A 25,072-nucleotide genomic window follows, 5' to 3' on the forward strand; every position below is an offset into this window, starting at 1 on the left:
GTAAGATAAACCAATCGAATAAGTCACTTAAAATTCTACAAGCTTTTTTTTTTTTTCTTTAATCTGAAGTCAGAGGCTCAGATCAAAAGGGACTCTGGTGGCAGCATTGTTCATTTCCAGTTATGTTTACTTCCAGTAATGAAACAAATAGTTTTCACGGAGTCCTTTTTCCATCTTGATACACTGTTCTTATCCATTGAGATACACTGGGAACAACAACAAAAATTAAAATGTATGGGCAGAATGGTGCCAAACGTAGCCAGTTGGTTCAGAGGTCATTGAGACTGGAGCCTTTGGAACCTTACTGCATGCTTTCCGGAGAGGGAAAACTGATTGCATGCCCGTGGACAGTTCATATATCAACTTAGTGAGGGAAAATAGACCAGAAACGCATTTCCAAAAGGATGGCTGCTGAAAAGGCTTACAACATTAATTTTCTGTCCTGGGCTGTAATGTGCTAATCCAGACAAACATGATCTGCTGAAGTACAGGACCAGGAAGGATGACGTGTGATGTCACATTTATTAAAGTACATGCTGCATTCAGAAGAAATCTTACTACTCTCAAAGCAAGTCCATCACACTCATATCTCCACACAAATCTTTGTTGTCTGTGCCTTCATCATGCTCTGTCTTAAGTGTAGATTATATGTGCCTTCTTTTTACTGATCTATCTACTGACATGAAATACAGTGTATCATTTGGACATACATGTATACATACTTTTTTATATACAGAAGTATATATATGTATATAATATATATATATTTTTTTCTAATGGGAGCCTCTTTAATCTTGCACCTTGTCTAAACAATGTTCATGTAAGAGTCCTATAGTTGGTGACACTGTACCACATCTAAGGAAGAAACAGATTTTTTAATACTATCATTTTAAATAATCACTGAAAAATTATCTTCCAATTAATAACACATATTGTCTTCCTCCAAAAATTCTTTTTTTTTGGGTAGAGAAATCTATTGCCCAGGAAAAAAGAGAAATCTATTGACCCACAAGACTAGATGTTAGTTTGTTATTGTTTTTGTTTACCTGATTAAATGAAATCTTTATTGCAATAGTTGATTCATAAGCTGTGAATTTACCATTTTAAATTAAGTGGCTCAATGTATTTTAGTAGAATTGCTGAGTTGTGCAACCATTGCCATCATCTAGTTTGAGAACATTTTGATTAGTCCCCTCAAAAACTCATTCCCATGATCGTTCCATTCCCATTCTCTTGTTCCTCCCAGCCCCCTGTAACTCTTAATTTACTTTCTATCACTAAGGTTTTCATTATTCTGCACATTTCAGATAAATGGAATCATACAATATGTAGTTCTTCATGACTGACTTCCTCTTCTAATCCTATGTTTTTAAAGTTCATCAACGTTGTAAGATGTATCAGTAAGCCATTCATTTTTTATAACGTGTCAGCATACCACATTGTGTTTATCCACTCATCATTTGAAAGATATGTCAGTTGTTTCCATTCTTTGACTGTAATGCATAAGCGTGCTCTGAGCATCCAGTAAGGGTTTTTGTGTGCACATATGGTTTCAATTATCTTGAGTATACACACCTAGAAGTATTGGGTTGTATGATAACTCGGTGCTTAATGTGTTTAGAAAATGGCCAACTTTTACATTCCCAACATAGATGCACGAGTATTACAGTTTTCTTAATTTTTCTCAAGTACTTTGTATTATTCCTTTTTATTGATTATAGTAATCTTAGTGTATGTGAAGTGGTATCTCATTGTGGTTTTGATTTGCATTTCCTTGAAGACTAATGAAATTAAGCAACTCTTCATACATATTCTTTTTTGTTTATTTATATATCTTCTTTGGAGAAAGGTGTATATTCTGGATACAAGTCCCTTTTATTTAACCATTAAGGACTCCCTGTAAAAATTTTGTTAAGAAAGGTCAGCTAGCAATGAATTATTTTCATTTCTTAAACATCTAGTTTTGCTTGATGTAAAAGTTTTGGTCATATAACTACATCTGATTCCAGTATTAGCTTAGTTATGTACAGGACCTTGTATTTATTTAGAAAGAAAATTATAAAGCATATTATTTATTAAATAATTAGAGATTTAGAGATTTTTTTACCCCTCCAAATTATCAAAATCACAAAATATATTCATATTTACTCGCAACTAAAATTTAAATAGCCCAAAGGGCTATTCTCACTACCCTCATTCTTTTAAACCAACTTACAGATACCATTTTACAGAAATGCCTTCAACAAGCACTTTTTGATCGTCGACCATGTGCCAAACAATGGATTCGGGACTAAGGAGATAAAATAAAATGAAGTGTGCTCCTTTTCCTCAGTAAAATGTCAGTCTAGCAGGGAAGAAAGGCGTTTGTGTCAATTACCTCTTTCTAGAGACACAGGGAACGATGACTTCAGGCATCAGAGCTGGGACCACATACTCCCGGAATGGGCACTGTAAGATTTGGTATAACAGAAAGTGAATTTGCTTGAATATCTATTTTCTGAACCTCTTGTTTAATCTTATAGTGTTTATAGATGCTAAATAAAAGGTCTTTCCTATTAAAAGTTGTAACAAAAGCATGGACCCTGCAGCATCTTGGTGCTAATTAAGCCACGATGTGGACATGGCGAAGCCGGTAGAGCCAGATATTGTCTACGTCAGTGATTTACAACCTTTTTTGAGCCGTGGCACATTTTTTACATTTACAAAATCCTGGGGCACACCACCTACCAAAATGACACAAAATGATACTCTAACACAGTACATATTATACATATAGTTAATAATATAGTTTCTAAATGTATTGATACTCACATTTGACCATGTCTCATGGCACACTAGTGTGCTGCGGCACACTGGTTGAAAAACACTGTACAGGCCCTGGCCGGTTGGCTCAGCGGTAGAGCGTCGGCCTGGCGTGCGGGGGACCCGGGTTCGATTCCTGGCCAGGACACATAGGAGAAGCGCCCATTTGCTTCTCCACCCCCCCTCCTTCCTCTCTGTCTCTCTCTTCCCCTCCCGCAGCCAAGGCTCCATTGGAGCAAAGATGGCCCGGGCGCTGGGGATGGCTCCTTGGCCTCTGCCCCAGGCGCTAGAGTGGCTCTGGTCGCAGCAGAGCGACGCCCCGGAGGGGCAGAGCATCGCCCCCTGGTGGGCAGAGCGTCGCCCCTGGTGGGCGTGCCAGGTGGATCTCGGTCGGGCGCATGCGGGAGTCTGTCTGACTGTCTCTCCCCGTTTCCAGCTTCAGAATAATACCAAAAAAAAAAAAAGAAAAAGAAAGAAAGAAAGAAAAACACTGTACGTAACTAAATGAGAAATAAATAAAATCTTTGCAGAATAGGAACTGAAGTCAGATTCTGTTTTGCTCGATCAGGTGGAAATTCAAGTTGATTAGCCCTGTCCTAGGGCACCCCAAATCGTCTCATTACCCCTGACAGGACAATCAGAGAGCCCCATCCCTTCTCGGCCCCACCCTCCTTGCGTTTCCCAGAACTGAACCGCTGCCATATAACACACTAAGTTGGTCCTGCGTGGCATCTGTCACTTTCAAGGACACTTGATCAGTACCAGTTATGTTTTTTTTCTTTTATCTCTCTCTCTTCTTCTCCATAGTGTGCACCCCAACCAAACTGAGTCCCACCAAAGTACTCCCGCCAACTGTTCTCAAAGGAGAAAGAAGAAGGATTCGTCTACAAGGAAACTGTGGGTTTAGAGCATTTTTAGGAGCTTGTCTTCCAATGAGCTGCTAGTTGGACTAATTAGTGGTAATATAGGAAAGGATTTGATCATGATTAAAGCTGAGATTATCTTCTCCTTGAGAGCTGTTCTGAAAGGTCATTACTAATATTTAGGGGAACGAAGATGATAAGAAAAAGGCCAAGGGGAAAAAAAAGACAAAAGACAGGCTATGCTAGAGGAAAAAAAAAAAAGAATGTAATGATTTTTATTACTGTAGTATTTGACTATATGGAAAGTTGGTGTGTTTTCCTTCTAAGTTTGTAACACGGGACATTTTTACACATGTTGGAAGTTCTAGAAGCTTTGACACCTAAGTGACTTTTTAAAAGTATAGAGTTAACTTATCAGAGGCCATAGATCATCTAGTTCTACCTAATAGATTGCGTCATGAGTCAGACTTGGGATAAGCACTATGACATCACACAGTATGAGGAATGGACACTTGGGAGAATATCCAAGGCTAAGGTCAGTGGGAGAAGGCGGAAGTCCCCTGGTCATCTGACTTCCCCCAGAGAGTGGTTTTCTGTGTGCAGGAAACCTTAAGAGCAACCTAAAATATTGACAAATAAAGACATTCTTGATTCCTAGGCAACGTGGGTTTTTCAGATACCCAATACTGAAAGACCATGGGCCCCATGAGAAGGTGTAGCCCCTAAATCCAGAACAAGGAAACTCCCAGTCCTGTGGGGACCTGAGAGGGAGTGTAGTCCCTCCACCTGGTGCGGTGTGAGTGGGGGACCGACCCAGCCGGCTCATTGTGCAGGGAACCCACAGTGCACTCCTCTATGGCCGGTGGTGCAGAGGTGGCTGAGAACGGCTAGCAGATTCACTCCGCTCCCCTGCTGGCCCACATTCCCCTTCCCTCACCAGTCTTCTTTGCTTTCTGGACAGTTTTTATTAGCTGTCAATAAAGATCGAGCTATGCTTCGAAAGAGAAGCTCCTCTTCACAATCCCACTCATGAGGAAAACCACTGTTTATGAAGTGTTATTTATACTCCTTCACAGAGGGTCATCCACAGTATTAAATGAGACAGTCGTTACATCCGGTGTGGTAGAGGCTTGAACAAGAGGGGCCATGTGAGATTTCATAGTCAGGAGGCCCCTCTGAAGAAGCTGTTTCAGCTGAAAGTTACAGAAGACTTTTAGCTAGGCACTGATCTGGGGAAAGAGGAACCCAGGAGGATGAAATAAGTTGAGTGGCAGAGGAGAGCCTGCTGTGTGTCCCATACGGGATGGACATGGAACAGGCTCAGAGCGGAGGCGTGGCACAGATCCCCGAGAGACTCGGGCACAGGTGTAGATTTAATTCCAGTAGGAATTGGAAGCCATGGGGAAGATGGGAGCCCTTGAGCGATATGATTTGTTCTGTGTTTCAGAAGTTCACTTTGGTGGCTCTCTAGAGAGAAGACAAGTTGATGGGTAAGAATAAAAAGAAAGCAGAGGCTGGCGTGCAGGAGTCCTGGGATTGATTCCCGGCCAGGGCACACAGGAGAAGCGCCCATCTGCTTCTCCACCCTCCCCCTCTCCTTCCTCTCTGTCTCTCTCTTCCCCTCCCGCAGCCAAGGCTCCATTGGAGCAAAGATGGCCCGGGCGCTGAGGATGGCTCTGTGGCCTCTGCCTCAGGCGCTAGAATGGCTCTGATTGCGGCAGAGCGATGCCCCAGATGGGCAGAGCATCGCCCCCTGGTGGGCGGGCCAGGTGGATCCCGGTCGGGCGCATGCGGGAGTCTGTCTGACTGCCTCCCCGTTCTGGCTTCGGAAAAATACAAAAAAAAAAAGGAAAAAGAAAGCAGAGGGAAAACCCTTGGGGCTCCAAGTTGGTTCAATGAAGAGCATGAATCAATAGAGGAGGGAGGGGCAGCGGAGATGGAGAGGCCTGGCCTGGTTTAGGCAATTTCGGCGAACAGCCAAAATAATGAGGAAACTATTTAGCATCTGTATTCTAGCCCGTTATAAGGATGTGCCATAATTTATTTAAACAGTGGAAGGAATAATGTAAAATCCAATTAATTAATGCATATTCTGAGATCCGTTAAGTTCTGAATCTCGGAATTGCCTTCTTTTTACAGCCTTGATGCCCTGTGAATCTTCATCCATTCAAAAGAAGTAAGGTAGAACCCTTACTGTACAACAGAATGACATTTGAGTCATCCTAGCTTTTTAATCCATTCTACTGTAGCAGTACACTTTTGCATTCTAAAATAAGAATGAATATAGTATCTAAAGAGCATTTTGTATAGCATTCAAATATATAGTCACATTGCTATAGACTTTCCCATTATAATTCTGTAGATTTTCATTTTTAGTTTGGGTAGAGTAGACTGGTAGTAATATGGGCATTCCTGCAGGAATCAGAGACTGTCTGATAATTAAACCACTCTTTGGCTTTAATTAAAACTTAAACTCAGGGGAGTGCAAATAACTTAAATAAACCAATAAAAAAAAAACTTTGGCTATGTAATTTAGAGCTCAAGTTAAAATAAAAAGCTATGCATACGGTAGAATTTTCAATAGGCTGTGTATTTTTATGCTTATTATTTTCATTATACTCATTTAAATGTTCAACTTCATCCTGAATCACCTAAATATTCCATGAGCTCTGTGTGTGGAAAATAACTTGGCAGATGCTTAATTTGTTGTAATTGTTTTCTTTTGCATAAAGCCATTTTTGTTTGTAAGAGAGAGGAACATATTAGAAAAATAATTATTTGTGTGCCTAAAAATTCAAACATTTTGGTCATGATTAGAGATATAACGAGAATATATCTCATACACTTGGAAGAACTTAGATGTACCAAACTCTACAGGAATGAAGATTAGCAATTTACTTGCTGGTTAGGATTTCATCAGTTCTCACTTATTTACTGAGTTGGGAACAAGAGGAGAATTTTTAACATACCATCCACAGTTCCTATTCACAATGTATTTATATTCTAGTTGGGATACAAAAGCACACATTGATGTTTTTGTGGCATGGTGCATGCTATTTCTTTTGTGTGGAATGCTGTCTTTACCTAATTGGCATATCAGACAGAACTGATTATAATTCTTGTTCTGATACTTGTTTGGATGCACATGTCAGCACCTCTATAAGTCCAAGACATCCTTCAAGAAGACGGCTGTGTCCCAAGTACCCAGCATCATGTCTGAAACACTATTCGGCATGATCAATATGACTTATTGATAACTGACCAATAATAATGCAAGGTCCATTATGATCCATTTTGACTCTCAGGTGCTGACAAGATGTGCTTTGGACATGTGCAGTTCTGAAGGAGCAGTGATCACAAAAGTCTCTAATCCTAGTATTAGAAACCCAACCTTATGGGCAAATCATTAACCATCTGAGGCTTCACTTGGCTCAATGATGAATCAGATTGGAGAAAGTGAGTAGATGGGGAGGGAGGTTGGGTTCGGGAAGTCTTCAAGAGATTTCCATCTCTACTGATGTATGGTTCTGCATTTCAAAGTATAAATTTTCAAACAGATCTGTTACGGGGTTACCACCACTACTTGGCTATCTAAGAGTAAAACAGGAAAGTCTGCTCAACATAACAATACACTGGGTGGAGATGATATTCTTCATGTCCAGGCAACCCTTCATAACAGCTTGCAGAAAGAGGTTGCAGGGTTCTCTTTGCTTTGAAAATCCCTTTGAGTTCCCCTGTTGCAAATCTTTTGATGTTGACTTTAAGAAGCGAATGGAAACGAAGAAGAAATCTGGAAATATCGTCGAGACGAGGGATCAAAAACCCAAGCAGTAAATAAATACATAGGGAGGACAGTGACGGAAGAGTTTCACGGGGGTACTTGAACATCTGACATGCTCAGCCTTTGAATCCTGCGCATGGAAGCCGTTCTTTGGTTTACAGATCCAGTCCCCATGAAAGCCCATGAATTAAGTATCAACATAACAGGCTGTATCTTCATGAATATTTTTTTTTTTATTTTTGCTTCCTTTGGGGCTTCCCTGAGGAATTCAAGAAATTTTGTTGGGAAGAAAAGAAAAAGAAATCTTAAAACTTGAAGCTACTAACATTTATATGAAAGTCATAGAAAATTAGTGAAGAAAGTGTATTTAATAACTGTTGTTTTTTTTTCTCAGAAGTTCTCAGCATATCAAATGAATATTAACCCCTCTAGCCAGTAATTAGCCACTGATGATACAAGCAAGCATTTCAACTTTTTTGTTGTTAATGATTTCTACAATATTGAGATCTCCAATGAGGGGGGGGGGAAGGCTTATACTAACTAATTAAATAATTAAGTTGGCCATCATATTATCAACTTAGGCAAAATGTATTGATTTTCAGCTTTCATATATATATATATACATATATATATATAATTGAGTATATGAACATGTTATGTGTACAAAATATTTTAAACTAATGTAAATGCAACTTTTAAAATTAAAACACGTGAAGTTAGACATGACAGCCATCACCAGGAGGAAATACAACATTAGTAGGTATTCAACAAATGTGTACTGCTTGACCTGTGGTGGCACAATGGATCAAGCGTTGACCTGGAATGCTGAGGTCGCCGGTTCAAAACCCTGGCCTTACCCGGTCAAGGCACATATGGGAGTTTATGCTTCCTGTTTCTCACCCTCTTCTCTCTTTCTCTCCCTCTCTTTCTCTTCTCTAAAATGAACAAATAAATAAAAATAATTAAAAATTTTAAAACAAAAATGTGTATCAATTTCAATTTGAATGAACGCAGCCTCCTCTGAATGGACGGCGAGACTAATGATAAATGGCATTTTGTGCTGGCTTCAGCTTATGGAAAACCAATGTGGTTGGGCCAGCCCTTGTGGTTCTCATTATGATTGCAAGATGCCCTTGAGCAGTAACCATCAGGAAACTGAACAAATAAAGGTTTATTACTTACAGAACCTAGGAATTACACGGCACACCTGGGACTACCCAGCGAGTTCGCAGGTAGAGAGAGAGAGAGAATCGAGAGTGTGAACGTGGGCCTGCAGTTCGGCTTTTATTGAGGTTGAGGCTGGGTGCCTAGGGTTTTGCAGGCTCACTCTTTACTGGTTGAATGTGAAACAGGGCAAATTTCAAGCTTGGGAAGACAGAACAAGGAAACAGCCCAAATGCTCAGTTATTTCAACCCACCAACCCTCTAAAATAAAGGAGCCTCAGTATGGTGACTTAGCCGGCTCTGTCTAGGCAGGTGGCTGGCTGGCTTGTTGACAATATGTTTATAACAGATCGCGCCTTTGAAGTGGATGGATGCCTCTTTGAAGTAGATGTCTCAGAAATTGAAGTTCAAGTCAGCCACTTGCATTTCAAAAAAGAGAGAGCCCAACTGTCAGGGCTTTCGCTACACAGAATCTAAGCAAGGAAGTTGCACAAAGTTGAGTTATATGAGGAAATCAGGCAGTCTAATGAACAAAACTCAATTTCTTTTACAGGCTGGATCCTCTGTTGATGTACAAAGACTCGTTTACTTTTGTAGTAAAGTTGCTACTTCCTAGGTCTCCCTTACATGGGACATAGAGACTGGTCTTTTATTTCCAGAATTAACCCTAGTAATTACAATTATTAGATTGGCTCCTCTCACAAGTAAGGGGAGAAATGCAGTATATTATAAAATGAATCAATGTATAAACTAACACTTTTAACTGTCAACAATCAGTAAGATTTGGAAAAAGGCTTCAATGAAAGTTGCTAGCTTTCCTCTGGCAAACCCGCACATTTCATTAGATTTGTTACAATGATAAAGAAAAGCTTTTTGATGACATGGGGACTCGCACAAGAGCTTCAGTGCAATCACCCCATGAACATCTTTCCCAGGTTAGGAATTTCCTTTGGAGGAACTAACCTACGTCACCTGGTGGGCAGTACTGAGATTTCAAGAAAGTTTTGAACTTGCTGGAGATTTCAGAGCTGTCCTGTCCTTGAAGGATGGAATTATCACACATGCACATCCCCTCGAATGCTGGGGTTTATACTGGTTTCCTTTTGACTGCTCCCTCTCTCGCCACTCTGGCTCTGAGTGGCTTTGGGATGTCACTCTCCTAGCACCACATGTCACCTCATCCTCACTACAGCCACAGGATGCAGTGTGATGTTAGGGGTACTTCTGGGAGGCCACTGGCTTCTCACATTCCAGATAGGACTCTGCCACAAATACCCTCTTTCCTTATAGTTTCCTACAGTTTATCTGGGGTTATAACCATCCTCTAGAAAACTTGACTTTTATGGTTCCTCCTCTCCCTGGTTTAGGAAGAAGTGAGGATAAAGGACAACAGACCTATTTCTTACCTGGTCTGTGATCTGTGACAGAGGTTGGCAAACATTTTCTGTAAAGGAACAAATAGTCACTAGTTTAGGCTTTTCAAGATATAAAGCCTCTTTACAACTACTCATCTCTACCACTGTATTATGAAAGTAACCATCTACAACCCCTGGCCAGTTAGCTTAGTTGGTTAGAGCATCGTCCTCATATGCCAAGGTTGTGCCTTAGGTCCCCAGTCAGGGCACATACAGGAATCAACCAACGAATGCATAAGTAAGTGGAAAACAAATTGATATTTCTCTTTCTCAAATCAATAATAATAATAATAAAGTAGCCGTATACAAATGAATCATGTGACTGTGCTCCCATAATGCTTTATTTACAAAACACACAGCGACCTGAATTTCATCTGTGGGATGTAGTTTGCTGACTCCTAGTTTATGGCATAAACATTGAGTTTGGAAAATAATAATAATAATAATTATATATATATCACTTAGCCTATATTTTCTGCCAGGAATTATCAAAGTCAACTTTGAATGATAGATATTTTTTCTCCTTCATTTATTCTACTGTACCCTCTTTAAAAAAGGGTTGAAAGAGGCAGGAAGGTCACAAAAGGGAATTGCCAATACAATATAAGCATTACCTGGCAATAGAAAAATATCCTGCTCACTAATGTTAAAAACCTGGAATGGCCTGACCAGGTGGTGGCACAGTGGATAGAGCGTCAGACTGGGATGTGGAAGACCCAGGTTCGAGACCCCATGATCGCAAGCGTGGGCTCATCTGGTTTGAGCAAAGCTCACCAGCTTGAACCCAAGGTCACTGGCTCGAGCAAGGGGTTACTTGGTTTGCTGTAGCCCCACGGTCAAGGCACATATGAGAAAGCAATCAATGAACAGTAAGGTGTCACAATGAAAAACTAATGATTGATGCTTCTCATCTCTCTCTGTTCCTGTCTGTCTGTCCCTGTCTGTCCCTCTCTCTGACTGTCTCTCTGTCTCTGTAAATAAAAATAAAAAACCCCAAAAAAACAAAACAAAAAAACCCTGGAATGACCATATGTCTATAGAAAACAGCCCAACTATCAGGTATTTATGAGGCATCAGTTACATGTAGATGTAGCAAATATTTAATCTACTTCTTTTAACTGTTTACTATTTCCCAAGTAAGGAAATTCAGATTTAAAACGATAAAGTAGACTTATGAAATAGGAAATAGCAAAACTAAGATTTGAACTTCGATCCCCTGCTTCTGAATCTTGAACCAATTAGGAAAGTATTAGATTAAAATTGTGTAAAACATCTGCAAAGTCTTTGACACTCTCTGTTGCTTCTTTGGTACCAACAAATTCTGTCACGGTCCATTCTCAAGAATCATAAAACACTCTGCATGATGACAACTCTCACTATCTTTAGTAATAAATAGTAAATCAATGCCATTCTCATAGTTATTCTAATAGAGCACATTGTAAAAGAAAACAATTTGCTCTATCTTTTTTCCCCAATATTTTTCTGATGAGTTTCAAGAGTTAGCCTCTCCTCATACTTCAAAAGTTGACATTCTTCCTTCAGGATAAAGAGCAGTTTAATGAGATGTTCGCAGCAGATGAAATTGCTCAATTTAATGTCTCAGTATTTCTTTTCTTGAGCAAATGACATAAAGCAATGTCTGAGTATGTATAGATACAGAGCAGTATTGACAGAGATTATGAATTCTCAGCCAGAGAGATTATTGAAGCACCTGTTGTCCATAAAATACTCTGTCATTACAGAGACAAAAACTATCAAGTTTTACTGAAATTTAGTTATTTTGCGTCAGGCTTTCGATTTCCAGATAGAAATAGTGAACAGCCATGTGTCAGAGCGCTCAATTGCATTGCCAACGCAGGTGTCCATGTACGACATACGCGACAAGTGCATCAAATAACAACATTATACAACCTCAAAGGAGACAGCAAAAGTATTCATTGAAAGCAAATCTTCTGTGTTTCAGTTACTAACAGCTTTGAGCAGCTCAGTCTAAGAACACCAATAAATTTTATAATATGGAGGTCAAGGCAGTGATGATTTTCATGGTACAATCCAATTTTGAGATTTTTTATTTCAGAAAGCATTTTTAATATTGACTGTATCAGGAGAGAAGAAGGGAAGAAAGTTAGCCCACAGTGTTAGAAACTCACTTAGGGCCAGCGAAATGGTTTCACGCAAAATAATTCACTATTTAAAATATAATGGTTAGCGTAGAAATTTATATGGCTAAACCTGTAGGCAACATTAGTGGAATTTCAATTCAGTTCTCAATTTTTAAACACTGTTGTGCTATTACTTGAAGTTGATGATTCTCTTTAAAAATTAAAAAAATAAATATCTACATATATATGTTTACATTTATCTGCCCTCCCCCCCCCCCCCCCAGGTATGAGAAACACTTTCTCTTCATGATTAAATTAAAAATATATGTTTACTAGGGAAAAATGTGACTTCTTGTAATATTTACTATCTGGGTCTCATTCATTATTGTATAGGAGTGTCTATTTATTTCTCATTGATACCTTTTAAGTTTAAATAAAAGGAGTCACTACCACCACCTCCCAATCATATCTTCTAAGATAAACTTTCCCACTTCCTCTGTTTTTTCTTACGCTAAGTCTTACAATTTCTTTTTGTCACTATAGTTTTGGACATAATACCTTTTTGAAAATCAAAGATATTCTGAAAAATTACCTGCAAAACCAAATAGAATTATACAAACAGAATGTGGGGATGGCAAAGTGACACTAATATGTGTCTTTGACCAAAATAGTTAATGCCTATTGATGAACCCTCAGATTATAAAAGCTTTCCTAACAACCCTGTCAAATTGTTAGCCAGTTCTAACTCTTTTTCAGTTAAATCCCCAAGACTATGTGTTTTCCACTTGAGGTATTATCAAGCCACCAGCCTGTCAGGGCACATATTTGTATAGTTGTTTCTCTAATCTAAACATGGTACTTTTCATTATTTTCCCAGTAAATTTAATTTTGCTTATTCAGCCTGTGCCATCCTTCAAATTGTTGATTAAAGATGTAATCAGAAAAAGTCCCCAGTAGCATTCTGTGGCATGTTCCCAGCAAGCTGAACTCCATGTGGCATCAAACACGACCCATGGCACTCTTATTAAACCCATTAAAATGCGACCAAATATTTTGCCATTCTGCTCACCATCTTGTGAGTCTTGTCAATTGCTTCACTGAAACATAGACCAAGTTAGCCTATCGCCCACGTGAGGCCCATAAAGAAAATTCAGAGTGCTTAAAAAAGTTGCTATGAATCTGAAATGCCATCATTTTCCCTTATCTCGGGTAAAATATCTGCTCTCCATCTCCCCTCAAGTCACATTAGAGCATGTATAAATGGAGGACAGAAATCTGGGATCATCCTTCCTCATTCACAGGAGTCTCCGGGTAGAAATCAACAGTGGGCATTTTTCATTCTTTCACGGGTCCTCTGCCCTGTGTGATAGGAGAGGTTTGCGTGGTAGCAAATCAAAGGTTCTGCATTACTCACTGAGAATTGTCGTCTTGTCCTAGAACTGGACACAGCTTTGACTGGTGCCAGCAGAACACATTTGTATTTGACCTTTTCTTCTGTGTGTATATGTTTTTCCTAAGAATCTACATCACTCAACATAAAATGCTAATGTGTTCACACTAGACAGTGTCTCCCCACTCCAGTGCCTCAGAACAGAGCAGAAGGCTCCATGTGGCAATGAGGGGCCTTATGTTATAGCTGTGTTATTTGAACTACAAGGACTCTTCAGGAGACCTAAGTGTGTGATAAAATATAGGTTGCACGTCCTTCAAGAGTGAATGATCTCTTGAAAGGTTGTGCATCAGAACCCCATATAGGAGTGAATGACATAAAGATAGTATAACTTTTTATCATCCTTTTCTTTACGTACTCACATGTAATAAAAGTATAATATTCGACAAGTGGTTAATGTTGTTGATGGGATGTTCACACTACACAGTCAGTAATCCTAAATGTAATTAAAATGTCTGAAATTGCATTGTTAAAATCTTATTTTCATAAGAGTAAAATTGAATCATTTAAAGGTAACAGTGCCCAGGATAGATTTGCTTAATCAAAATTCTCATTAAGCAAAATTAACTCCGTAGCCTATGTCTTATTTTAATCTGCCACTATAGTCAATAGTGAAAGGTGAATTGCGTACAAAGGAAAATTTTGTCTTTTTACTATCTTCTCTCTATTAATATTCTCCCCAGAATCAAAAGAAAAACACTGACGAGGTAAACATTGGGGACTGTTAAACAAATTTATATCCGACATTATTGAAAATGTTCATTTCGTGCATTGCTGAAAGGAAAATTACAGTCTGGAAGAAAAAACAATTGTTCCTGGTAGGGCAATAACTTATGGCAAAGCACACAGGGTAGTGACTGTGGCCACTTGCTGGAAAATGAGATTGGATTTGTGGTTCATGACTCATCAGATTCACTCTTGCTCCAGAGCCAGTCCAGATAGCAGAGCAACGTCCCTGGAGGCCATCGTGGCCCTCTCCGCTCACCTACATGTCATTTCCCTTCCTCTCGCTCCATCTCACACTCCCTCTGCTCTCAGGATTCTAAGTGGCCGGGAAACTAACTTCTTGTCTTCAAGTTGCGCAAGTTTTTATACAGTAGCCATTTTTGCTTGCCTGTTTCCGGAGTCTTTACTCTTGCTGCTGGGCTGCTGTGGACACAAACAGAAACAATTTCGTGTTCTGTAGAGGTTTCCCTCTTTACCTGTTGATGTGAGAAACGTCCAGACTTGCAGAGAATTTTTATAAGGGTTTATTTGAGCCTGAACTGACGACAGTTGCTGGGAATCAAAGATCTCAAATGCTCTGTGAAAGAACAGATTTTCAGGTTCTTTTAATGCATTTGAAATGAAAGAGGGAACAGAAGGAAGGTTGCATAAAAGTGGAAGAGAGGAAGAAAGGCAGGAGTTGGATTACAGGGGAGTTAAGATTATGTGCTCTTGGCCCTGGCCGGTTGGCTCAGGGTAGAGCATCGGCCAGGCATGTGGATGTCCTGGGTTCGATTCCTGGTCAAGGAACACAGGAGAAGCGCCCATCTGCTTCTCCACCCAGCCTTGTCTCCCTGTCACTTTAGATAATACATCATAAACTAATTTATAATATGTCCATGACTCTGAGTAAGTGACTGTGTGATGTCTGCAAAGAACATTTGCATGTTTTTAGAACATGATCAAACGGCTGACTTACTGCATTTGAAGGACTCCTGGCATTAAATCAGATTTACTGATTTACTGGAGGGAAGGGGTTGGGGGGGGCTTAGTAGATGGTAAAAGGGGTCAAATACATGGTGATGGAAGAAGATTTAACTTTGGGTAGTGAACACACAGTGCAATATACAGATGATGTATCATAGAATGGTGTACTTGAAACCTACATAATTTTATTAAAGTTATCCTAATACATTCAATTAAAAAGGAGAAGAGAGAATTCAAGTCTATGAATAAAAACTAAACTTGATTTTTTTTCTGTCTATCTGTCCTCATATTCTGGAGACAAGTCTCTTGCAATATAGTTCAAGGAAGGAAAATATGCAAACAGACAAAGACAGCAACAGGAACATCCCAGTCCTCCGAGGCTTCAGGGACACCTGTTGTGGAAGTGAACCTGGTTGGCATGGAAATAACAGTGATATGATATGAGTCTTTCACTTACGACAGCGTCTGCATTTATCAGTTGCAGATGTACTATGTACGCAGCCAACAGTTCATCAGAGAGTGTGGTAGAAATGTGTTTGGCCCAAATGAGAAAGAGCCTGTATAGAGAAAAATTTTTGTGTATCTACATGATATGCTCAGTAATCAAAGGGAAATTAGAGTAATGTGTGCCTAATATTTCTTGACCACAGAGGTAGTGGTCATAGGAATGATACAATCTGGTTTACTTTTTAGAAGGCTTCGTCTGGTACCATTTTGAAGATCCTGAGTCAAATGATAAGAGAGGAAACATTCAGGCCCATTGCCAAGCTATAACAAAAATCATGTAAGGTTTGGTGGCCTGGGTCTCAGTAATAGCAGCAGAGGTGACGAGGAGTAGTCTGGTCTTGGAAATATTTAGAAGGAAGAAATAGAAGAGTGGACAGCATCTTGGTTACAGGCTGTGTTTCTCAACTTGAATTAGGTTGCAGCGCCTCAACTCTTCCCCCCAAAGCATCAAATAATAACAAGCATTCAATTTCTTGCGCGGGTTACGTGCAGGAAGCTATATGATTCTGCTCACCTGTCAGTCCACCTGGCTCTGATTGGCTCTTTCTTATGCTTTCCATGGATTTCAGAATCCAGGCCATGGAGGACATTCCAGTCAGGGAATTTGGAGTCTTCTTAACAGCAGGCATTCTTCTTGAAACTTTGTGGAGACAAGATGTAACTGACATGTGTTCACATTCCCTTGACCAAAGTGAGATTGCCAAGTTCATGGTCCATGGTATGGGGGCATGTACTCCTCTTATCAGGAAGTCCCTGAGGTCTCTATTTGACAGACAAAGGAGCAAAGAAGCTGGAAATCATTATACAACCTGCCACATCCCAGACTGGGAGCGAAACAAGGCTTTGGGCCTGAGCAATTAGGTTTAGAGTTGCTCTTCACTAACATGGGGAAGGCATATGTGATATAGATTTAAGACTATACAAAAAAAATGACAACAGTATTCTATCGTGAGGTAATATTTCAGTGATTTTAAGTACTATTTTAAAAATCTATTATGAGATAGAGAAAATATAAGTTATTCTGGATGTCTGCTCAGTTGCACAAATGACTCAAGATAATCAAGGAACCAACCAGGTCATTATCATTTGAGGTGAAATCACCACACAATTCAGAACAATTAGCACAGGGTCATGAACACATCTGTATTCCTAAGTGGGACCCATTTCAAAGTCACATAATTATTACTCAGAGATCATAGGCTGCATTTAAGGAATGGTGATAGTTAACCGGTCCTGCATGTAACATCTCTAAGAGTCAGAAACAGGTCCCCTCAACTACGAAAGCGGAGAGCTGGTGTCAAATCGGCACTGAGTTATTATCAACATATGGATTGATCCCTTGCAGAGAGGCAGTGAGTGTCCTGCAGCCCCTGTGGAGGTGTGGTGTCACATCTGCGTTTCGTGTTCCCTGCCTCCCTTAAGCCACTGATACACGGGGCCTGAAGAATGACAGAGGGTTAATCAGCGTTTGGCCGGAGATCAGCGATATGTTCAAGCATTGTAGCTTCCCCATCAAGACTCATAAAATATTTTGGAAACTACAGGACAAAGAAACAACCCATCCAAGCGGAAAATTAAAAAGCAATCTGCCAGTTCAATGGAATTCAATCTTTACTAGTCTGTGAATGCTGGTAAAATGGTTAAGTAGTCATTCATGATTACCCAGAGACACAAAGGTACAGTAGAAATGTAAACACACACACACACACACACACACACACATCAGCTATGGGAGAGCTGGCAGGGTAGAGAAGAAAACAAGGCTAAACCTTTTTTTCAACCTTTAAACAAGGTACAACTTTTAAAGCAGTGTTCTGTTTTTTTGTTTTGTTTGTTTGTTTGTTTTTAAACTCGATTTCTACGAAGATGCCTGGAAAACTTGCGTTTAGATGGAATAAGAAAGGAAAGGGAGCCCACTCCACACCCCCGTTGGTGCTGCTGCAAACGAGAAGCAATTCTCTTTTCCTGACAGGTCATTTTCAATTTATTCATAATTACTTTGAAGGGGTAAAAAAGTAACATCGCAATTTTATAGGTAGAAAATAATAAGGATTTACACAACTCGTTCAAAAAAAAAAAAAGAAAGAAACTCTGTTATCAGTCATTTCAATTTATTTTTATGCTGTGAGGTAACATTTTTAGACCTCCGTAAAAATTCCAGTAGATACTAGTAATATGCAACAACACAATTCTTATTAAAAAAATAAGTATATGGAATTATGAAGATATTCTTTCAGTTTCACAGATATTCAAAGTAAATTGGAGAATTCTGTGCATAAGAGCAATTCATCTTTTTCCCTCTCTCTTCATATTGAATTACTACCTAAGAGTTTCATTGATTCCAGAACTGTACTCTTTTTCTCACTTGAGGAAAAAATAGTCCCCAAAGACATGAGTTGCATGACTCAAGAAATGTTTGTTGGGTTGACCATCAATTTCCTTAAAGAAAAAAAAAACCTCTGTTGACAAGGCAAAGTTGAGTTTATTGGACATATTGTAGTCAAGAGGAACATTGCTTCCTCAGAGCAGTGTCCTGCAAGAGGAAGTTGGAGGAGGATGTTATGGAGGCGGAGGGTCCGGACTGGGGGATTTTAAGGCAGGTCTTGCATGAGGAACTCTTGTTAGGATTGGGCAGAGTCTGTGACCTCATAGCTTTGGATAGGTGAATACCAGAAGGCAAGAGTCCTCAAGCAATTGGAGGGGCCTGGTCTTAGTTTGACAAGTAAGCCCTTGGTCCATGGTCTTATCTTCAGGAGCAGGCAGTTTACTGACCTTTATTATGCTCAGTATTGTTCAACACAGTCCCCGGGGACTCTGTTGGTTTCCGTACTCGTTGAGAATGTACCAGTAACTGAGAGGTTTTGAAAGGAAAACTCAACCACGTTTACAGAGGTCTGTTCCATGTTCCAGTCTCTCCAGAGGAGTTAACATTTCTGTGGTCTCATGCTCAGCCAGACAAAAAGATAGAACGCTAAACGATTGAATTGCAGACTTTGAGTAGGCGAACTGTATCGCATGTGAATAATAATACCACGTTAAAATGTAGTCTTTCCACACAAAATTAAAAGCAGTTGTTAAAAAAAATAAAAAGGAAAGATAGAATTCCAGACTGGATCTGCATTTTAAACAAAAGAAGGTGATAACAGTGAGAACTATTGCAAGAAGGCTGTTGTCTGAAGGGGAACGAGGAAGGAAGCGATGCACGACCGGGGAGCCCCTTCCTCTGCTTGTCTAGCCCTCGCGGTCTCCCATACATCCCCAGATTTGACTCAGACATGTCCTCCAAGGAGAGGAAGCAATCATCCACCCACATGAGTTAGAAGCCAAACTCCTAAAATACCAAAAAGGAAAACTATCTCAAACAACAGGACAGCGGCATTGCTGTTTGGGGGCTAAGACAGTCAGGTGATCAGGCCTAAGAATCCTTGAATTCCTGTTCCTCCTCTGTCTAAGAAACAGCCCTCATACTTAGTATTACAAAATGTTTACTGTTGGTTTTTTGTTTGTTTGTTTTTGTTTTTTTAGAGATGCTTCCATTACAGAATGCGTTTGGTTATGAATATCCTGTGGTTGGATAATTTGAAAATTGTCTCATTTGACCCAGGGAGAGTGTCGCCATCAAGCATCATGTCCCAGCTGCTCCATCAAATTTATTATTATTTTTAATTATTTTTTTATTTTTATTTTTCTGAATTTGGAAACGGGGTGGCAGTCAGACAGACTCCCGCACGCGCCCGACCAGGATCCACCCGACATGCCCACCAGGGGTCAATGCTCTGCCCATCTGGGGTGTCGCTCTGCCGCAATCAGAGCCATTCTAGCGCCTGAGGCAGAGGCCACAGAGCCATCCTCAGCGCCTGGGCAAACTTTGCTCCAGTGGAGCCTCGGCTGCGGGAGGGGAAGAGAGAGACAGAGAGGAAGGAGAGGGGGAGGGGTGGAGAAGCAGATGGACACTTCTCCTGTGTGCCCTGGCCGGGAATCGAACCCAGGTCCCCCGCACGCCAGGCCAACGCTCTACCACTGACCCAACCGGCCAGGGCCCGCTCCATCAAATTTAAAACTTGTCTGAGTCACTGGGATTGCTGGTAATGGCTCCTCTGGGTCCAGGAAAACAGTAAAGCATGGTTATGCTCAGGTCACCCTACTATGAGTCCTTCGTAGTGCCCATTTTTTCTGACATGCTGCAACAAACAATTCATCACCTCTGCCCCTGCCTCATCCTCTTCCTCTTCTTTTTTCCGTGCTTCCCAGATAAGAAGGAAGGAATACAAAACTGCTTCTGTCAGAGGAGGGGAACAGTAGATCTGGTCATTGCCTTGTCAAGAGTTTTGGTAAGAGAAGTACTCTAAAATCACAATGTAACACAGGCTCGTGGGGGGATTCCAAAGCAGTGTGTTTGTTAATCTCCCAAATGAATGAGAATAAAAACAAAATCACCTTATTCCACATTTCCCTCTTTGGTCTAATAAGGAGAGTCTATCAATGACAATGGTCTTTATATTAAGATCATCTACTTTGTTTCTTTTCCTCCCCATATTTCTTAAGGTGTAATTAACAAAGAAGATAATAAGATATTTAAAGTACATAATGGGATGCTTTGATGTATGCATGCATTGTGAAAGGAAGTTTTTTGGGGGGTGTTTCCTTATATTTTGAAATCATCAACCGCAACTCAAAACATCTCTTGATTCATTCAAAATGCGGGTTTGATGGTGGGACTTTGCAGGTAGAGCCTGCTGCATCATTCTGGCTCTGAAGGAATGGTCTCTGCATCAAGAGCTCTCAGAGGCCCTGGCTGGTTGGCTCAGCGGTAGAGCGTCGGCCTGGCGTGCGGGGGACCCAGGTTCGATTCCCAGCCAGGGCACGTAGGAGAAGCACCCATCTGCTTCTCCAACCCCCCGCTCCTTCCTCTCTGTCTCTCTCTTCCCCTCCCGCAGCCAAGGCTCCATTGGAGCAAAGATGGCCCGGGCGCTGGGGATGGCTCCTTGGCCTCTGCCCCAGGCGCTAGAGTGGCTCTGGTCGCGGCAGAGCGACGCCCCGGAGGGGCAGAGCATCGCCCCCTGGTGGGCAGAGCATCACCCCTGGTGGGCGTGCCGGGTGGATCCCGGTCGGGCACATGCAGGAGTCTGTCTGACTGTCTCTCCCCGTTTCCAGCTTCAGAAAAATACAAAAAAAAAAAAAAAAAGGCTTGATGTGTTCCCATCGGGGGTTGTTATTCTCCTTCAGCTCTGCATCTTGTGGGTACCTGAGAGTGAAGTTATTAACCACAGCAGCCAACACAGAATGAGGGACCTTTGTAAAAGGTGTGTGTCTATGGCTGTCACAGCGGCCGTCATACAAGGTGATGTTCGCCTTCATGACTGATGAGGACAAGGGACACATAACACCATACATACAATATGAATCTTCCAAGTAACCTTTTCCCCAGAAAACCCCAAACTTTCCTGGCCTCGGGTGTGCTGTCCCTGAATGATATGTTGCCAGGATATTATTGAATTTCCCATATTGCTAATTTAATATGAATAGGAAGAAAAACTAGCCATGACATGGCTTTCACAGAAAATTGCAGTCATCTCGGGGCAGAAATGATGATTTTAATCTAGCCATGAAAATAAACCTTCCCCCCACGCTACTCAAGTTCTTAAAACGTAGGTGGCATGTGCTTGCTGGAGAGTGGCTGCTGGTCAGGCAGGATCCCAATGAAACTGATCCGATTTCTCTGTTCTGGTGTCCTCTTGTTCATTTTTTTTCTAGAAATTTGTTTTGATGGAGAGCTCTGGTGAATATTAGGGTTTTATTAGTTTAATGTGAGAGAGGGGAAAACATCTGCTGGCCACTAGGCTGAGCGGGGTGCTAGAAACAGAATCAGAAGCCTTAATGGACAGAAGGGACTGCCCTGGCACCCGTAGGGTATGTATAGCACACCCAGCCGCCATGACAGGCAAGCTGTACCTTTAACAAGAACAGCGGTGTATACGTTGCAAGGTAAGACCATGGGCAGATTGACCCAGCAGAAAGTCTGCGTAGCCACGTTCTAACAAATCACTGTGTCAACAGGTTGCCTTCTCAACAAATTCTCACCAGATCCTGCTGAGACCATCCTGTCACTTCCTGTGGCCCCCAAACTCTAGAGATATTTTACCGGTTAGAGACACCCCTTGGTTCTCCTAGTATGCACTCGTCCTTGTACAGTCAGTGAACAGGTTAAACTTGGACCCTGGTGTTGGTGAATATCCTTGGCTGGTAGACATTGACGAGGAATATGGAAAGAGTAGAAAGGAAAGAGAGAGAGCCATGAATAAAAATCATGGAAGACAGGATAGGTAAACTGTTGGGTTAAAATATATAGTTTGTTTCTTGTCAGATACAACATAGGGACTATTGTTGGTGTCAGATGGGTACAAGAAATACCAGGAAGAGCACTATAAAGTATGTGATTGTCTAATCACTATACCGCACACCTGAAACCAACACAAAATAGTATTGAAAGTTAAAAAATGGGATCACATAAATAAATTGATAAGAAAAAAAATGTTTTTTAAAATAATCATGTATGAGGTCAAAATTTCTGGGATTTGGACCTGAATGGTGGAGCATCAGTTTTGAAAAGGTTTTCAGGTGGAGTTCACGGTAATTCCTTAATGTTCTGGTTGAGATGGAAAGCCATTGTAAGGTAACCCAAGATCATACCATCCCAGTTTGCCTGGGATTCTCCTGGTTACCAAACCCAACTCGTCTTCAACATCAAAATGGGAGCTCTTAGAGTATGTATTCCAGGGCCAGCGACGGAGGGTTCCTGAGTCCAGTGTATAGCAGTGGAGTCAGAAATCGATATTCATTTTACAATGCTCTTAAGTGATGCTGAGAATACATGCTTGGGAATGTGGGAAGGTCTGTTCTAGGGGACATTACACAGTATTGCTTACTTTTGAGACATTGCTGCCCAAGTAAGATGTGTGTATGTATGTATATTTTTCTTTCCTTCTCCAGATGCCAACTGCTTCCTCTTTTGTAGTATTATAGTATTATGACTATAAATGTGTATGGTCACAGTGCTTGCTTGCATGTATCATGGTAGATTCTAATTATTAAGATGTTTTTGAATACTAGACCAAGAGAGAGAGGGAAGAAGATAAGAAGCATCAATTCTTTGTTGCGGCTCCTTAGTTGTTCATTGATTGCTTTCTCATATGTGCATTGACTGGGGCATTAAGCTGAGCCAGTGACCTCTTGCTCAAGGCAGTGACATTAGGCTCAAGCCAGTGACCTTGGGCTTCAAGCCAGTGACCTCTGGGCTCATGCCAGAGACCATGGGGTCATGTCGATGATCCCACACTCAAGCCAGTGACCTCATGCTCAAGCTGGTGACTTTGGGGTTTTGTACCTGGGTCCTTAGTGTTCCAGGTCGATGCTCTATCTACTGTGCCACTGCCAGTCAGGCAGAAACAATAATATTCTGAAAAACATTATATTATATTAAACTGCTCCTGCCAATTTGCCCCTATGGCCCCATCCTCCCACAGCTCCTTCCTCAGTCTCACTGACTTAGTCAGGTCAACTTCATTTTCTCAGTTATGCAGGTCAAAAATCACCATGCTATCTTTGATCATTGCTCACTCTTTCTTCCTTAAACCGATCACATTGACTCTACTTTACAAATATATTCTGGGTTTGATCCCTTCTGAGTACCCCGATTTAAATTAACTCTGTCTGTTTTTTTCTTTTCTCATCTGGCTCGTTACAGGAGAGTCATATTGGGTTCCGGCTTTTGCTCTGGCTGACAGTCCGGCAGCCAGGAGGATCCTGTTCAGTCTAAGATCAGGGTGCTTTTCTTCTGATACTTCTCTACTGGCTTTTCTTCTCATTCAGAGTAGAAATCAAAGTCTCTTTACTGTATGTATGAGGCCCGTCTTGGTCTGGGCCCCTGTTTATTTCTCTGACTTCATCTCTTACTACCTTTCCCCTCTGGTCTCTACTCCAGCCACAAGGTCCCCTTGCCAGTTCTTGACCACGTGTCATTCTCCAGATGGGGTACTTGCAGTCCCCTCTGCCGTTCCTCAAATAAAAGTGAGAACCTTGCCAGGATTTGTGTTCTTATGATCAGCATATATTTCCAGAAGTGTGTGCTTTAATTAGATACATGTAAAAGTGTTTGATTTCTTCACATGTACTGACAGGAACGTTGTCATAGCACCATCTGGTTTAAATAAATGCACCACGTGTGTCAGACACGCACACACACCAAGCCGCTAAATCATTGTCCTTTCCGGCTTTCCATTTGGTGGTCAAAGATCTGTATCCACACGCATTCCTTTCACCGATGCCGATGAGAATGCCGCGTGATGAATGCTAAACCTCATCCAGCAAAGCTCCAGTGCACCGCTGGAGCCGTGCTCGGACAATTTCAGGCTGCACTCTGACGGCTGAATGACTTCAACCTCCTGTCTTGGCATATAGCTTTGCCGATGCTTTTCCTTTGAAATAGTGAGAATTGAGGCCTCTAACAAATACTCATCTCATGGCTTCTAACAATAGTCATTTGTCCTGGGTGTGGGAAATATTTCTCACCCCCACAGCCTCAGTTATTGCTCTTGCTGAGTTCAAAATACATTTTCTTAAAGGGGACCGTGCTCCAAAACAAAGACAGCCCCTACGCATCTTTTCATTGGACACCATCATGTTCGTTTTCTGACCCTGCGTGTGAAGAAAATTAAGAGGAATACTTTTAAAAGTATATGTTGCATCATTTGTATTTCTTTCCCAGCACAAGTTCCTCAAAGCTTCATACACCTTTTTTTTTTCCTGCTGTTCCTTCTACTCTTTCTTATTCTGTTGGTTTTATTTTGTGTGCAGAGGTGAGAGTGGTGTGATGTTTTTGTAAAAGACTTGTGGCTCTCTAGGGAGCGTTTGGCTTCCCTGTTTTTCTGCAGGGCAGTGGACGCGGATGGAGGCTGCCTTGCTACCTGCTCTTGCTATTATTTACTCTGAACATGACGTGAGGGCACTGGCCACAGATAGCTGCCCAGACAGGTGGCCTGCCTGGCACCGAGTCCCTGAGGCAGATCAGTGCAAGAGCCATCCAGACCTTTGGACAGAACTGGAGAAAGGCAAGGCGGAAAAAGAGAGAAATTGCATTATATCGCTCTTGAGCATTCCCTAATTACATTTCACTTACTTTTTTTAAAAATTGAATCTCGTAATAATCCTGTGATCTACTTAAATATCATTTCCCCCTCTTTGCAAATGAAGCAGTTGGGGGCTAAGAAAGGTTTGTTGATTTGCCCAAGAAGACAGAG

At 41.1% G+C, this 25,072-nt stretch overlaps 1 protein-coding gene across 1 annotated transcript in view; it reads left to right on the plus strand.

Annotated features, from left to right (window-relative positions):
* The window catches only part of CNTNAP2 (contactin associated protein 2), a 1,312,105-nt gene that overhangs the window by 233,019 nt on the left and 1,054,014 nt on the right, over positions 1-25,072 (plus strand). The window lies entirely within an intron of this gene.

Source organism: Saccopteryx leptura, chromosome 2 (genome assembly GCF_036850995.1).
Source record: "Saccopteryx leptura isolate mSacLep1 chromosome 2, mSacLep1_pri_phased_curated, whole genome shotgun sequence".
Taxonomy (NCBI): Eukaryota; Metazoa; Chordata; class Mammalia; order Chiroptera; family Emballonuridae; genus Saccopteryx; species Saccopteryx leptura.